The sequence below is a fragment of the Amblyomma mixtum genome, chromosome 3 (assembly GCF_055824585.1).
Source record: "Amblyomma mixtum isolate Tamu chromosome 3, ASM5582458v1, whole genome shotgun sequence".
Classification (NCBI taxonomy): domain Eukaryota; kingdom Metazoa; phylum Arthropoda; class Arachnida; order Ixodida; family Ixodidae; genus Amblyomma; species Amblyomma mixtum.
The window spans coordinates 370,199,874-370,214,369 of record NC_143014.1 but is presented as its reverse complement, the minus strand read 5'-3'; the positions used below and the strand labels follow the sequence as shown (position 1 = coordinate 370,214,369).

The 14,496-nt window shown below is 54.1% G+C and overlaps 1 pseudogene; it reads left to right on the top strand.

Moving 5' to 3' along the window:
* The first annotated feature begins 243 nt into the window (after positions 1-243).
* LOC149356747 (uncharacterized) lies at positions 244-14,211 on the top strand (annotated as a pseudogene).
* Positions 14,212-14,496: the final 285 nt, after the last annotated feature.

Genomic DNA, 14,496 nt, shown 5'->3' with positions numbered 1-14,496 from the left:
CCAACGGCGATTGACATCAACGGAGCTCGCCGGTGTCCATTCCTCCGGCGTTTCCGTCCGTTTCGTCGGGAAGTAGGCAAGATGGCCGCCCCCAGCAGTAACGCGCCCCCGCTGCAGGCAAGTGCGCCGGCGGAAAACTGCTTTGCGTGGACAGCGTCACTGACGCATTTACTGATTAACTTGTGGCAGGACCAATTTGCCGATCTGCGAGCTCAAAAACACAATGCGCCCATGTACTTAAGGATGACGGCGCTCTTCAACCAAGTCGCAAGCGAAGAATGTTGGCACGCTGTGTGCGTCACAGTGACGCAAATAAAGCACAAGATGGAAAAGTGGGCCGAGGCTCGCAAGTAAGTTACCAAGTATTTATTAGTGATTTTTAAGCCGACATATCGCCTTGTCCCGCACGTTCAATAAAATCCGGCGCTCCGCAGTGCCGGACGTGTGTTCAATGCCATAGACAATGCCGAATCTTGCTTTACATGAGCTGGAACGTGACTTTCTCGACGCTTCAGGCTCATTGTAATGTTTATGCAGCATTGCGGGAATATCGATCACATCATAGCGTAGCACAATGGGTTATCATATGTAGCCGTCTCCCGTAATCTAGGCATGGCCGGCGTTGCCTGACAGAACGTATTTGCACCGAGAAGTCTGTTCGATCAGAAAGAAAAACGTACGTAGGCCAGACTGGACGCTGCTTGAACGATCGTGCACGGGAACATGTGTTATCGCTAATAACGGAGGAGGGATCTAATCTGTCAAAGCACTGCCTGTCCTGCAGGGACTGTCGGCCACGGCTTGATGAGATTAGAGTTCTGGGCAAGAGTCGCGATACAATCGCACGTAAATTTATGGAAGCTTACTTTGTAAGGAAAAGAGGAGATGGATGTTTAAGTGATTCTTCGATTGTACAATTCAATAATGATGTAGCCTTTCTCGATAAGACGCATCACATCTACGTTCAGGCATTGGTGTGTCAGTGATTGCCACATTATGCATCCTTGCGCTGCGCATGCTCAAAGTGCATTCTTTTTTTCCTTTTTCCTTTAAATACGTGCTGTGTCCTTTGAATAAAATCAGTTGTAAGTTTGCACTCGTCCCGTACCCTGTCTGGTGTGTGTTTCGCGCAACTACCATGTCTGAAGTATTGAACGAACTAGCCCGACAACACGTTCTAAATTCTCCCAAACTTATGTCTTGACATTGTCTATAGGCTATTAACTTGTATCTTGACAATCAGCTGATTTTGATCGAAGCCTATTTAGCTCGCATCGTAATTCAACAGCGTTCTCCTTGTTGTTTACCTCCTTGCCTGCAGTTTTAACTTTCAGGACAAGGAGGTTCATTGTTCTTGGAAGTTTGTACTTGTGCAGAAAACAAATTTTTGTTCAGCTCTTACGACATAAAGAAGTGACTCTTAGCTGTACTTTGTTTTTATTTCAGAAAGGCAAGCACTGCTGGCACTGGGTCTGCTGCAAGTCAGTGCCCATTTTACAAACGGCTGCACACCTTCCTTTGAAACCTGCCTATGAATGATAGAAGGCTGGTACAAGAGAGCTTTAAAGTGCAACATCAGTTTATTTTGGTTGTATGCAAACACTTCAAGTGGACTGACAAACGGAAATTTTTTTGCCGGCCAAGTTTGTCGCCGGAGACGGGTGGCAGCAAAGTTCAGAGAATTTCGTGTTACTAAAACACATGACATGAGCATAAGCATTGTTGTGTTCAAGAGTACTGAAATGCACAGACAACTATACTAAGCGTCACAGTGTATGTAGCATCGAAATCAATGCCTAACATTTCCGACATACTGGATGGCACAATACTTATTACTTTTCTTGGAGTTATGAAAATAGGGCAAGATAGGTAAGTCTGGTTATGTTACAAAAGGGTACCAGGGTAGGCTGTGTGCTTTAGGGTGTACCAAAACTCTTTTAGAGAAAATGGCAGCTATTGCATAAAATTATGGTATATTGAAATGTTTCTGCACGTTATGTGTACCACTTCCACTCTTCATGCAACATAGTAATAATCACTTAGAAGCAACATTCGGTAACCTTCCGCTCTTCTTCTTTCCTTAAACTGGACATACTGGAATGGCTCCCAGAGGGTGCACAAATTATTGCCTCACAACCACCAGCAGAAGCGCCGAGCAGCCTAGACATAACAAATGTCGAGGCGTCGACCAGTCTCGCCTCGACCAGTCTGGCCTCGACCAACGAGGCATCGACGAGCCAGGCTCGAACACCTGCTGCCTCAGCCGAGCAAGGCCACACACACAAAAGGCGACAGCCAATAACATCAATAGAGAAAGTTGTGCTGCTGCTGGAACAGCAGGAAAACCATGCCAGAAAGATGGCCAAAAAGGAATACAAGTTGGCCAAAAAGACTGTCAGTCTCCAGGAGGAGGCCAATGACACTGCGAAATGGTGAGCGTAATTCGCCAGTATATTGAAGGCCGCCAGGAGCGTCAGCCTGACTGCCCAGACAGCGGTGAATCAAGACAAGTGTGCACTCGTGCTCCAAAAATTGCCACAAACTTGCGCAGTCTTTCACGTGCTGTTCATTGCTCACAACTGCAGGCCTAAAACAAAGCTTTTCAAAGTAGTCATGGCTTCAATGAACAAATGTGCTTGGCCAAAGCACGTCGAACACATTCACCTAACGAGCTCACTGCGTTGCTCACACAAACAGGATGCGGAAGCTCCCCGGCTGCTGCTTCAGCACTCCACTGTGTGTCGCAATGATCACGCATGTGCTCGCATACATTGTGAAAGATGCAACAAGCTCGCACAATGCAGTTGACATTTTCGATATGACACTCAATCATCTTCAAGACCCTGAATCTAGCCTTCAATTTTCCAAAGGCATTCTCAACGACACGCCTTGCTTTTGAGAGAGTGTAATTAAACGCTTGCACTTTAGGGTTGCTTGCCCTCAAGTGAGGCAAATGCTTCATCATGTGACGCTGCAAAGGAAAGGCCTGGAAACAGACGAGGACCCCTCCTATTGGCATCCCATCAATGATTTGGCTTGGTAGAGTGAAGAGATCAATTTTTGCTACGTCCACAACTTTGGAAGAGGTCAAAGCCACTAAGCGACCTGTGAAAAGGTGGGCAAAACCACGCAGCCACAGTGTGGGCAGGGGACGAGGCTGAAGACGCAGCGACCATTGTGGAAGAGGACGAAGCCACAAAGCCACTTCTGAAATGGAGGGCGATGCCACGCAGCCACCGCGTGGCCAGAGGACGAAGCTGAAGACGCAGCCACCACGTTCGAAAGGACAAAGCCTCTAAGCCACCCGTGAAAACGAGGGCGAAAACCTGCAGCCACCGCGTGGCCATCGGACGAAACTGAAGATGGAGCCACCATGTTGGAAGAGGAAAAAGCCACTAAGCCACCTGTGACAGGGAGGGCGAAGCCACGCAGCCACCGCTTGGCCAGAGGACGAAACTGAAGACGCAGCTGCCACGTTGGAAGAGGACCAAGCCTTTAAGCCACCCGTGAAAAGGAGGGCGAAACCCTGCAGCCAGTGCGTGGCCAGAGGACGAAACTGAAGACGCAGCTGCCACGTTGGAAGAGGACAAAGGCTTTAAGCCACCCGCGAAAAGGAGGGCGAAGCCACGCAGCCACCGCGTGGCCAGAGGACGAAACTGAAGACGGAGCCACCACGTTGGAAGAGGACAAAGCTACTAAGCCGCTGTGAAAAGGAGCGCGAAGCGACGCAGCCACTGCGTGATCAGATGACGAAACTGAAGACGCAGCTACCACGTTGGAAGAGGACAAAGGCTTTAAGCCACCCGTGAAAAGGAGGGCGAAACCCTGCAGCTACCGCGTGGCCAGAGGACGAAACTGAAGACGGAGCCACCACGTTGGAAGAGGACAAAGCCTCTAAGCCACCTGTGAAAGGGAGGGCGAAGCCACGCAGCCACCGCGCGGCCAGAGGACGAAACTGAAGACGAAGCTACCACGTTGTAAGAGGACAAAGGCTTTAAGCGACCTGTGCAAAGGAGGGCGAAACCCTGCAGCCACCGCGTGGCCAGAGGACGAAACTGAAGACGCAGCCACCACGTTGGAAGAGGACAAAGCCTCTAAGCGACCTGTGAAAGGTAGGGCGAAGCCACGCAGCCACCGCGTGGCCAGAGGACGAAACTGAAGACGCAGCTACCACGTTGGAAGAGGACAAAGGCTTTAAGCCACCCGTGAAAAGGAAGGCGAAACCCTGCAGCCACCGCGAGGCCAGAGGACGAAATTGAAGACGGAGCCACCATGTTGGAAGAGGATGAAGCCACTAAGCCACCTGTGAAAGGTAGGGCGAAGCCACGCAGCCACCGTGTGGCCAGAGGACGAAACTGAAGACGGAGCCACCACGTTGGAAGAGAACAAAGCTACTAAGCCGCCTGTGAATAGGAAGGCGAAGCGACGCAGCTACCGCGTGGGCAGAGGACGAAACTGAAGACGCAGCTACCACGTTGGACTACGAGCACTTGCTGCTGGGCTAGTTGGTTTCGGTTCATATTTGAATACGTTTTAGGTGCAAAAAACAAACAGACACATAGGTAGGTAACAGGACGAGGCACTTCTTCCTGTTACCTACCTATGTGTCTGTTTTTTGCGCCTAAAACTTATTCAAATATGATACCACGTTGGAAGGGGACAAAGCCTCTAAGCCACCCGTGAAAAGGAGGGCGAAGCCTCGCAGCCTCCGCGTGGTCAGAGGACGAAACTGAAGACAGAGCCACCACGTTGGAAGAGGACAAAGCCAATAAGCCACCTGTGAAGAGGAGGGCGAAGCCACGCATCCACCGCGTAGACAGAGGACGAAACTGAAGACGGGCCAACCATGTAGGAAGAGGATAAAGCCACTAAGCCACCTGTGAAGAGGTAGGCGAAGCCACGCAGCCTCTGCGTGGCCAGAGGACGAAACTGAAGACGGAGCCACCACGTTGGAAGGGGACAAAGCCAATAAGACACCTGTGAAAAGGAGGGCGAAGGCACGCAGCCACAACGTGGTAAGAGCACGAAACTGAAGATGGAGCCGCCACGTTGTAGGAGCACAATGCCTCTAAGCCACCTTTGAAATGGAGGGTGAAACCAGGCAGCCACCGCGTGGCCATAGGACGAAACTGAAGACGGAGCCACCACTTTGGAAGAGGTCAAAGCCACTAAGCCACCTGTGAAAAGGAGGGTGAAGCCTCGCAGCCTCCGCGTGGCCAGAGGACGAAACTGAAGACAGAGCCACCACGTTGGAAGAGGACAAAGGCAATAAGCCACCTGTTAATAGGAGGGCGAAGCCACGCATCCACCGCGTAGACAGAGGACGAAACTAAAGACGGAGCGACCATGTAGGAAGGGGACAAAGCCTCTAAGACACCTGTGAAAGGGCAGGTGAAGCCACGCAGCCACCGCGTGGCCAGATGACGAAACTGAAGACGGAGCCACCACGTTGGAAGGGGACAAAGCCTCTAAGACACCTGTGAAAGGGCGGGTGAAGCCACGCAGCCACCGCGTGGCCTGAGGACGAAACTGAAGACGGAGCCACCACTTTGGAAGAGGTCAAAGCCACTAAGCCACCTGTGAAATGGAGGGCGAAACCACGCTGCCACAGCTTGGGCAGAGGCCGAAGCTGAAGACGCAGCGATGATGCTGTAAGAGAACGAAGCCACTAAGGCACTTGTCAAATGGAGGGCGATGCCACGCAGCCATCGCGTGGCCAGAGGACGAAACTGAAGACGCAGCTACGATGTTGGAAGAGGACAAAGCCTCTAATCCACCCGTGAAAAGGAGGGCGAAGCCTCGCAGCGTGCGCGTGGCCAGAGGACGAAACTGAAGACGGAGCCACCACGTTGGGAGAGTAAAGGCGCTAAGCCACCTGTGAAAAGGAGGGCGAAGACGAAGCCTCCACATTGGAAGAGGACAAAGCCTCTAAGCCACCTGTGGAAAGGAGGGCGAAGCCACGCAGGCTCCGCGTGGCCAGAGGACGAAACTGAGGACGGAGCCACCACGTTGGAAGAGGACAAAGCCTCTAAGACACCTGTGAAAAGGAGGGCGGAGGCACGCAGCCTCCACGTGGCCAGAGGACGAAGGTGAAGACGCAGCCACTACACTGGAAGAGTACAAAGCTGAAGACGCAGCCAGCACATTCGAAGAGGACAAAGCCACTAAGCCACTTGTGAAAAGGAGGGCGAAGCCACGCAGCCATCGCGTGTCCAGAGAATGAAATTGAAGATGCAGCCACCACGTTGGAAGAGGACAAAGCCACTAAGACAAATTTTAAAGCGGTTTTTCCTTCCCGCCTCCGGCGCCGACGCTATGCCTAACGGCTGCGTCGGCGTTCGGCTGCGAGGGAGCCGCTTCTTTCGGCAAGATTACAGAAGCGCTTCTGCAACGCGGCTATGACTCGGACGCCATGTCTTGGTCGACCGTTCCCGTCACTGTGGAACCCAAATCGGCACCCGCGGACTCCATCCGCAATGCAAATCTCCTACGTCTGCTTGAGCGCTGCTCCAGACGCGAGGCCAAGATAGCTTCGAACGCCACGGCAACCACCGACAAACCTGCTGGTACCCGCGAAGCTCCCGCCTCGCAAGCGGCGAAGGACGCCGGCCTGAAGGGCCGCAACCCAGTTACCAAGTGGAGGCCCAAGCTTTATCCAAAATTTCACCTAGACGACTTTGTCATCGTCATAAAGCCCCGCAAGTCATTGGCCATCCGGGACGTCTTTCAATACGGCGAACTCGGTGCCGCGTTCGGCGCTTTCCTCGGGGCACCTAAGGCGTCCGAGTTGAGCCTTCTTTTATGCAAGGACCAAAATTTATCCTCGCCAGCACCCGGAACGCCCACGTTGCAGACCGTCTGCTGGGAGATTTGTCCATCAAATCGACCAAAGTAGATGTGCCTCTCGCCGGTCACCTCAAAGAACATGAAGAGGACGTCTGCTATTGAGTCATTACGGTGGCCAACCATGAGACATCCGAATCTCTTCAACCTAGCGTGCAGTGGAGGAGCGGCACTCTACTGGATATCCGCAAGCTCGGCAACTCAAACAAGGTCCGGCTCACCTTTGCCGGCACGGTGAAGCCATGATATGTTCCCTACAACTCTGAAATCGTCTCAGTCCTGCCGTATTTGCGCACTATTCCGGCCTGCAGCTTGTGTGGAACTGTCGGCCATCGGGCAGACTCTTGCCCCAACCCAGCACAAGATAAGTGTGGCCTGTCTGGACAGCAGGTGCCCATACAAGAGGGGGTGTGGGCCCCTCAGGAGTGTATGCCCAAGTGTGCAGTTTGTGGTGGTGGCCATGCCACGAACCCTCTGGACTGCACTGCAAAATATCGTCCTATCAAGCCAGCCGTCTCTATGGGCGGGAAATCCAGCGTGACGGGCAGGCAGCCACGTCACCCCGGTAGCGTCGGCAGCGACGCTTCAAAACGACAGACGCCTGCTAGCTGGAAGGACGTCAGAGACTGTCAAGTGCCACCACTGCCCCCACACGGCGGCCAGGAGAAGCAAGCCCACTCCCAAGACAAGAATGACGCGGCCGGTTCCTGGGACAACGCTGTCAAAAATGGCAAACAGGTGAGCGGTTCAGGCAGGGTTGCCTCCTCCTCCCACCCCCTCTTCCCTGCCCCTCGCTCGGCGGCTGACGCTGAGCTCCACAACCTTGTAGCTTCTCTCCGGGCTCAAAACGAGATGCTACTTGCCAAAATTGAAGCCTTAGAGGCTAGAAATACTCCCCCTCCCCCTAGTAACCCCGACACGGAGGCTATGGAGAGCGAGACGGCGGCGACACCGGCTCTGGAACCTTCCCTTGCCGAACTCGAAGCCCGTCTCAATGTCAAATTTGACACCTTGTTGGAGACAGCGATGGAACGCCTCATGGCTAGAGTCATGGAGGCCATCCACTCTATGATCTCTCAACACGTCGCGTAACACCCGCCTTTCTCGCAGAGCCCGTCCTCTTAAGGAGGTATCTGGTCGGTCCTCCAGATTTTCCCGCCGAGTAAATTACCTTGACGATGACGAAGACAGCTGCACCCCTCTAGGTCCTCAGCTTCAGCCCCTGGTATCTGGCTCAGGGGCAGCCTCACTTCCACCTCTCACCTCTAAATCTGAGCATGGCGGGACACCCCCGGTGTAGGCGCCCCCCCCCTTTCCAAATCGGCTTCCCCCATTACGATTACTCAATGGAACTGTCGGGGGTTCCGGTCCCGTTCCAAGCGCGCCGACCTCCAACTTTTCCTATCAACCTTTGAGCATTTCCCAGCGGTGGTTGCCCTCCAAGAGCCAGGGAAAGGCGCCACACTAACAAAGTATACGACGTTCCACCAGGACCCCTCGTCTTGTCTGTGCATTCATAGAAATTATATAGCCAACCAGGTCGACTTAGAAATACAACTTGAATACTCCTATATAATGGTGACCCTCCTCCCACTCCGCAAGCAGGACCCACCGTTACTTATACTCAATATATACTGCAATCCGAAATTGCCGAATGTATCATTCGCGGACCTCTTTAGCCGCGTGCTGAGAGTTGCGGGTCGGGACCCCCTCTTGATTGTGGCCGATTTCAACGTTCCCTCTCGGATGTGGGGTTACTGCCGTGAAGAGAAGCGGGGACGCAAGTTGGCGGAGCTTGCGTCAACGCTGAGCTTCACTCTTCACAATTACTCCATCCATCCAACTCGTATAGGCAACTCCGTGACTAGGGATACGTGTCCGGACTGGGTCAACACCGAGAAAACCCTCGGCAGCGACCACTGCCTCCTGAGCATTACGATTAGGACCTATCCTTTCGCGCGACCAACAACACAAGCCCGACTTCCAGATTGGACCAAGTTCAGGCAAAATTATAACACTGCCACACCAATACATGAACAAGGCTACCAGTCTTGGTCAGAAGAATTGGTCTTTAGCGTTCGCTCCTCCGAAGCTCAAATTCAGCTCTCAGAGGCGGTCTCTGATGTGGACAATCACCTGCACCACCTCTTGGAGGCCCGGCATTGCCTCGTCCGTCGGTGGCGCCGGCAGAAGCACAACCGTAAACTTAAAGCTCGCATCGCCGAGCTCACTCAACGAGCGACTGAGTATGCGGCCCAACTCGCCGACTCCAACTGGGTGGCACGATGCAACACGGCCGCGCGGCAAATGTCAAGCCGGAACACATGGCGACTTTTTCGCGCCCTAACGACTCCACGCAAACACGCACGGAAACTCCAAAACGCCTCCAGAGAGCCATACACAGCTTTCCGGGCAACACAACTCAGTTGGCGCACGAGCTCCGGGACCAGTACTTGTGCACCACCCAGGCCCCGCGGGCCGGCGTACTCTTATGCAGGCTCTGAGAACGTTGAGGTGGATCAACCGCTCCAGCTCCATGACCTGAGGGCGGCCCTGGCAAAAATGAAACGTGGCACGCTCCGGGTCGGGAAAAAATTAGTCAAATTGTTAGCCAACCTCCCCGACCCGACATACTTGTCGTTACTGAATTACATTAACTCAATCTGGCTTGGGGAAGTACCACTCCCCATCGACTGCAAGACCGCCCTGATTGGAAGACCATTCCTAAAGCTGGAAAGGCCATCAACACGGACAACCTCCGCCCCATCTCTCTGACTTCCTGTGTGGGCAAACTCGTGGAGACAATGGTACGCGACAGGTTGTCCGAGTTCATGAAATCCAAACATCTTTTTGCAGACACCATGTTCGGGTTTCGCCCACACAGATCTACACAGGATGTCCTGCTACAAATTAATCGGGCTGTCCTCGACCCCATCGAATGCCCTCACAATGACAAGGTCGTACTCGCCTTGGATTTGAAGGGAGCATTCGACAACGTTACCCACGAGATCACTCTCAACACCTCTCTCAAACTAACTGCGGCTGAAACGCCTTTCAATACATTCGGCAATTTTTGACAGACAGACAATCTTACATTCGAATCCAGGATAAGGAGCATGGCCCTTTTCATTTAGGAACCAGAGGTACACCACAGGGCGCGGTGCTCTCCCCCTTTTATTCAATCTGGCTATGATGCGCCTACCGGCCCAGCTGGGCGCTGTCGCCGGTGTACAGCATGCGCTGTACGCCGATGACATCACCCTGTGGGCCACACAGGGTTCCTTTGAAGACATTGAGGCCAACCTGCAGGAGGCGGCGACCATAGTGGACCGTTATGCTCGCCGCTGCGGCCTCCAATGCTCCTCCAAAAAGTCTGAACTTGTGCACATACGCCCCTCACCAAAGTGCACAGCCAAAATTTCATTGTCTCTTGAGACAGGTCCAATCCCTGAAAAAATCGAAGTCCGGGTACTGGGGCTCTTTATACACCAAGACAGAGGGTCAGGAACAACACTGGCCAAACTCCGTCAGGTGGGGAATCAGGTGGGCCGCTTAGTCCTCCAGGTTTCTAACAAGCGCGGGGGCTCAGGATGTAAGGACGCCTAGCGGCTGGCGCATCCTTTTGTAACCAGTCGAATTCTATATTGGACTCCATACCTCCACCTGCGGAAGCAAGACGAGGATTCACTCGAAGTCATCCTCCGCAAAATTATTAAGCGGGCTCTGGACCTCTAAGTGAACACCTCCAACAAGCGCCTCCTGGGGCTGTGCATGGTGAATACATTTCGGGAGCTCCGGGAAGCCCACTTGACCAGCCAATACACACGTCTCTCGAAGACGTCGTGTCGCCGGCTCCTTTCCCGACTACACATCCAACACACCACTCTCATGGAAGAGTGCGTACGTATTCCATCCCAGTGGAGATGCGCCCTCCACGTGCGCCCTCTTCCCGCGAACATGAACCGTGAGGACCATAATGGCCGGCGCCTGGCGCGGGCGGAAGCCCTGGCCCGCCACTATGGATAGAAACCCGGCGTATTCTACGTGGATGCCTCCGGCCCCCACCAATGGGGATGGTTCACGGCCGTGGTCGTCCACGAATCCAAAACAGTTAACGGCCTTAATTTCCGAGCCCGTGACATAATACACGCGGAGGAGGTCGCCACTGCGTTGGCTGCATCTGATTCCAATTCAAAAACAATTATTTCCGACTCGCGAAGGGCATGTCGGAACGTCGAGCAGGGCTGGGTACCGTATCTAGCCTACCGCATTCTCCAAAACAGCGTCTACACCGGTAACCCCGCTCACCGGCGTATCGTTTGGGCTCCTGCTCACATGGGTCTTGAGGGAAATTAGGCAGCTGACGCCGCCGCCCGCGCGCTCTCTCACCGGACATTCCCCTCCCACCCCGACCCCGACGATCAGGAACTAGAATTCACTCCCGCTTACTCCTTCAAAGACATTTCTTTACTTTATCAATCTGGTCATGGTCTTTATCCCGGCCCTTGTAAAGGTCTCTAAAGGACGGAGGATCGGCTTCTGCTTTGCCTATTTACAAAATACTTTGCTGTGCCCGGCAGCTCTGAAACACTTCGACCCTTCTTTCTCTGGCAGCTGTCCGCACTGTGCAGAGAAGTCTTCGGACATCTACCACATGGTGTGGGCCTGCCCCTCTTGCCCTGCTATCCCCCTCACCCTAATCCAAACCGGGAGGACTGGGAGGCGACCCTGCTCGGCTGCTCTGACCTGCAGGCCCAACGGGCCCTGGTCGCGTGAGCCCGGGCAGCGGCGAACGCCACTAGGGTCCCGAACTAGGGACCTCCGCCTAGTATTGTGAGGGCTGGCCCCCTCTGGGCCAGCTCATACCTCAGCTCCAGAAGTTTATCTGTAAATAAATGTTTTCCACCACCACCTGTGATGAGGAGGGCGAAGCCACGCAGCCACCGCGTGGCCAGAGGACAAAACCGAAGACGGAGCGACCATGTTGAAAGAGGATAAAGGCACTAAGCCACCTGTGAAAAGCAGGGCACAACCACGCAGCCACCGCGTGGGCAGAGGACGAAACTGAAGACGTAGCCACCACGTTGGAAGAGGACAAAGCCCCTAATCCACCTGTGAAAGGGAGGGCGAAGCGACGCAGCCACCGCGTGGCCAGAGGACGAAACTGAAGATGTAGCCGCCAGGTTGGAAGAGGACAAAGCCTCTAAGCCACCTGTGAAAGGAAGGGCAAAGCCACGCAGCCACCGCGCGGCCAGGGGACGAAACTGAAGACGGAGCCACCACTTTGGAAGAGGTCGAAGCCATTAATCCACCTGTGAAAAGGAGGGCTAAACCACTCAGCCACAGCGTGGGCATAGGACGAAGCTGAAGACGCAGCGACCATGCTGGCAGAGGACGAAGCCACTAAGCCTCTTGTGAAATAGAGGGCGAAGCCACGCAGCCATCGCGTGGCCCGAGGACGAAATTGAAGACGCTGCCACCACGTTAGAAAAGGACAAATCCACTAAGCCACTTGTGAAAAGGAGGGGCGAAGCCACACAGCTACTGCCTGGACAGAGGACCAATCTGAAGATGCAGCCACCACGTTGGAATAGGACAAAGCCACAAGGCAACCTGTGAAAAAAAGGCGAAGCCACGCAGCCACCGCGTGGGCAGAGGACGAAGCTGAACACACAGCCACCGAGTTGGAAAAGGACAAAGCCACTAAGCCACTTGTAAAAAGGAGGGCCAAGCCACGCAGCTACCACGTGGGCAGAGGACGAAGTTGAAAACGCCGGCTTCTCTTCGCCAGCCGCGTTTTTCCGACCGTGCTGTCTCTCGTCTACGAGCACAGTATGATGCCGTTTCCGGTGTGTCACATATTATAGGAAATTAGAAATCCAAGTAGGAACTAGAGAAGTTTGGAGAAGATGAGGATGACGATAAGCATGACGTGTATTAATTCAAGAATAAAGGAGGTGAAGAAGTATTCGGTGGGTAGGAATTGTTAATTGGTGAAGAAGAGAAGACGATGACGATGAAGACAAGGATGACGTGTAAGAAAAGCGCGAGGGAGAGCGTGGCACGGGGGGGTGTATTTGTTGTTTCAGCCAGCTTCTTCGCTTAAGTGGGTGGTGGTGGTGGTGAAAACATTTATTCAATCATAGGGAGAAGTGTTGGGGGTCATGACCTGAAGACTCACGCCCTTACAACCACATGGGGGATGCCTAGTCAGGCACCCCTTTGGCGATTGCCGCAGCCCGGGCGCGCTGCGTTATGGCTCTTTGGGCCTCGAGGGTGCAGCATCCGGACAGGGTCGCCTCCCAGTCCTCTCGGGTGGCGTTTGGGATAGGCGGTAGAGATGGGTTCTGCTTGCAGGCCCACACCATGTGGTAAGTGTCAGACACCTCCCCACAGTGTGAGCACCGCCCGTCGAATTGAGGATCGAAATGCTGCAGAGTTGCCGGGCACAACATCGCGTTGGTGAGCAGGCGCAGGAGTTCCCGCTCGTTGGCCTTCCCCAGCCCTTTGCACGGGGTGGGAAGAGTTTGGTGCGTGGATCTGTAATAATCGCATATTTCCTTAAAAGTGTAAGTCGGATTGAAATAAAAGTCCTGGTCGGCGTCGGGTGCCGTGGGAAATGCCTGGAGAGAGAGCGCGCGGGCGGCGGCGTCGGCTGCCTCATTTCCGTGGACGCCTTGGTGACCTGGAGCCCAAACGAGAGATCGGTAGGCGGGATCCGAGTCTCAGCTACAATTTTGGTAAATTCGATTAGCTAGGGGAGTAACCCACCCTTTAATGACGTTTCGACAAGCACCTCGCGAGTCGGTGATTACGTATTTGGAGGAGGTGTCAGAGGCTGCGAAAGCGATGGCAACCTCTTCTGCGTGAATTGTTGACTGGGCCTTCACTCTTTCCTGCTATCTTTTAACTCTCCTATATCTTCGCGTGGCAGCGGTGGTGGCTCGGCGAGAGCCAGTTTGTAGGCCCGTGCAGTTTCGTTTTCATCCTTTCAGTCGCAACAACAGCGGGGGGAGAGGGGGGGGGGGAAGAACAGAGAAGCGGAGGTTCCGGCGGGTCAGGAAAAGCTCGGCTGGAAGAGAGCAACGCCTGCCTACTGCTCCGGTGATCTCGAGATCAATGGCGTCGCACCGTAGACTCCTACCGTTCCTGAGCCGTTTCGGGCAGTCCAGGGCGGACGCAACCACCTGCTACAGCAAGGGGTGCCCCAGCGCTGTTGCCACCCATCCGGGTGGTGCCCTCTACGCCAACATCACCAGCATCGCCTCCACGGGCACTTGGACCGGGAGCTCGTACGACGCAGCCAACAACGCCGCCAGCGACACCAGCCTGAGCACTTCGAACGCCACCTCGACGCCCCCTACCTAGATGTCACTGACGGGACCCTTGCAACGCTTCATCAGCACCAAACCGTGAGCACGAACCCCGAAAGCTAGTAGACTGGTGTTCCTGGGTCGTGTGTATTGGTAGTCTTTTTGCGTAGTGTTATTTTTGTTTGTTAGTTTTATGTGGTAGTGTTTGTGTCGCGTAGGGTGTATTAAATGTGCGTTTGTGTGGGTACACCTGCCGCCTAGTCCATTCTTCCGGCCCGAGTGTTCTCGCGGGATCCGTGACACTGCCACCCGGCCGTTCCCCGTCGCTGTTCCAGTCCTC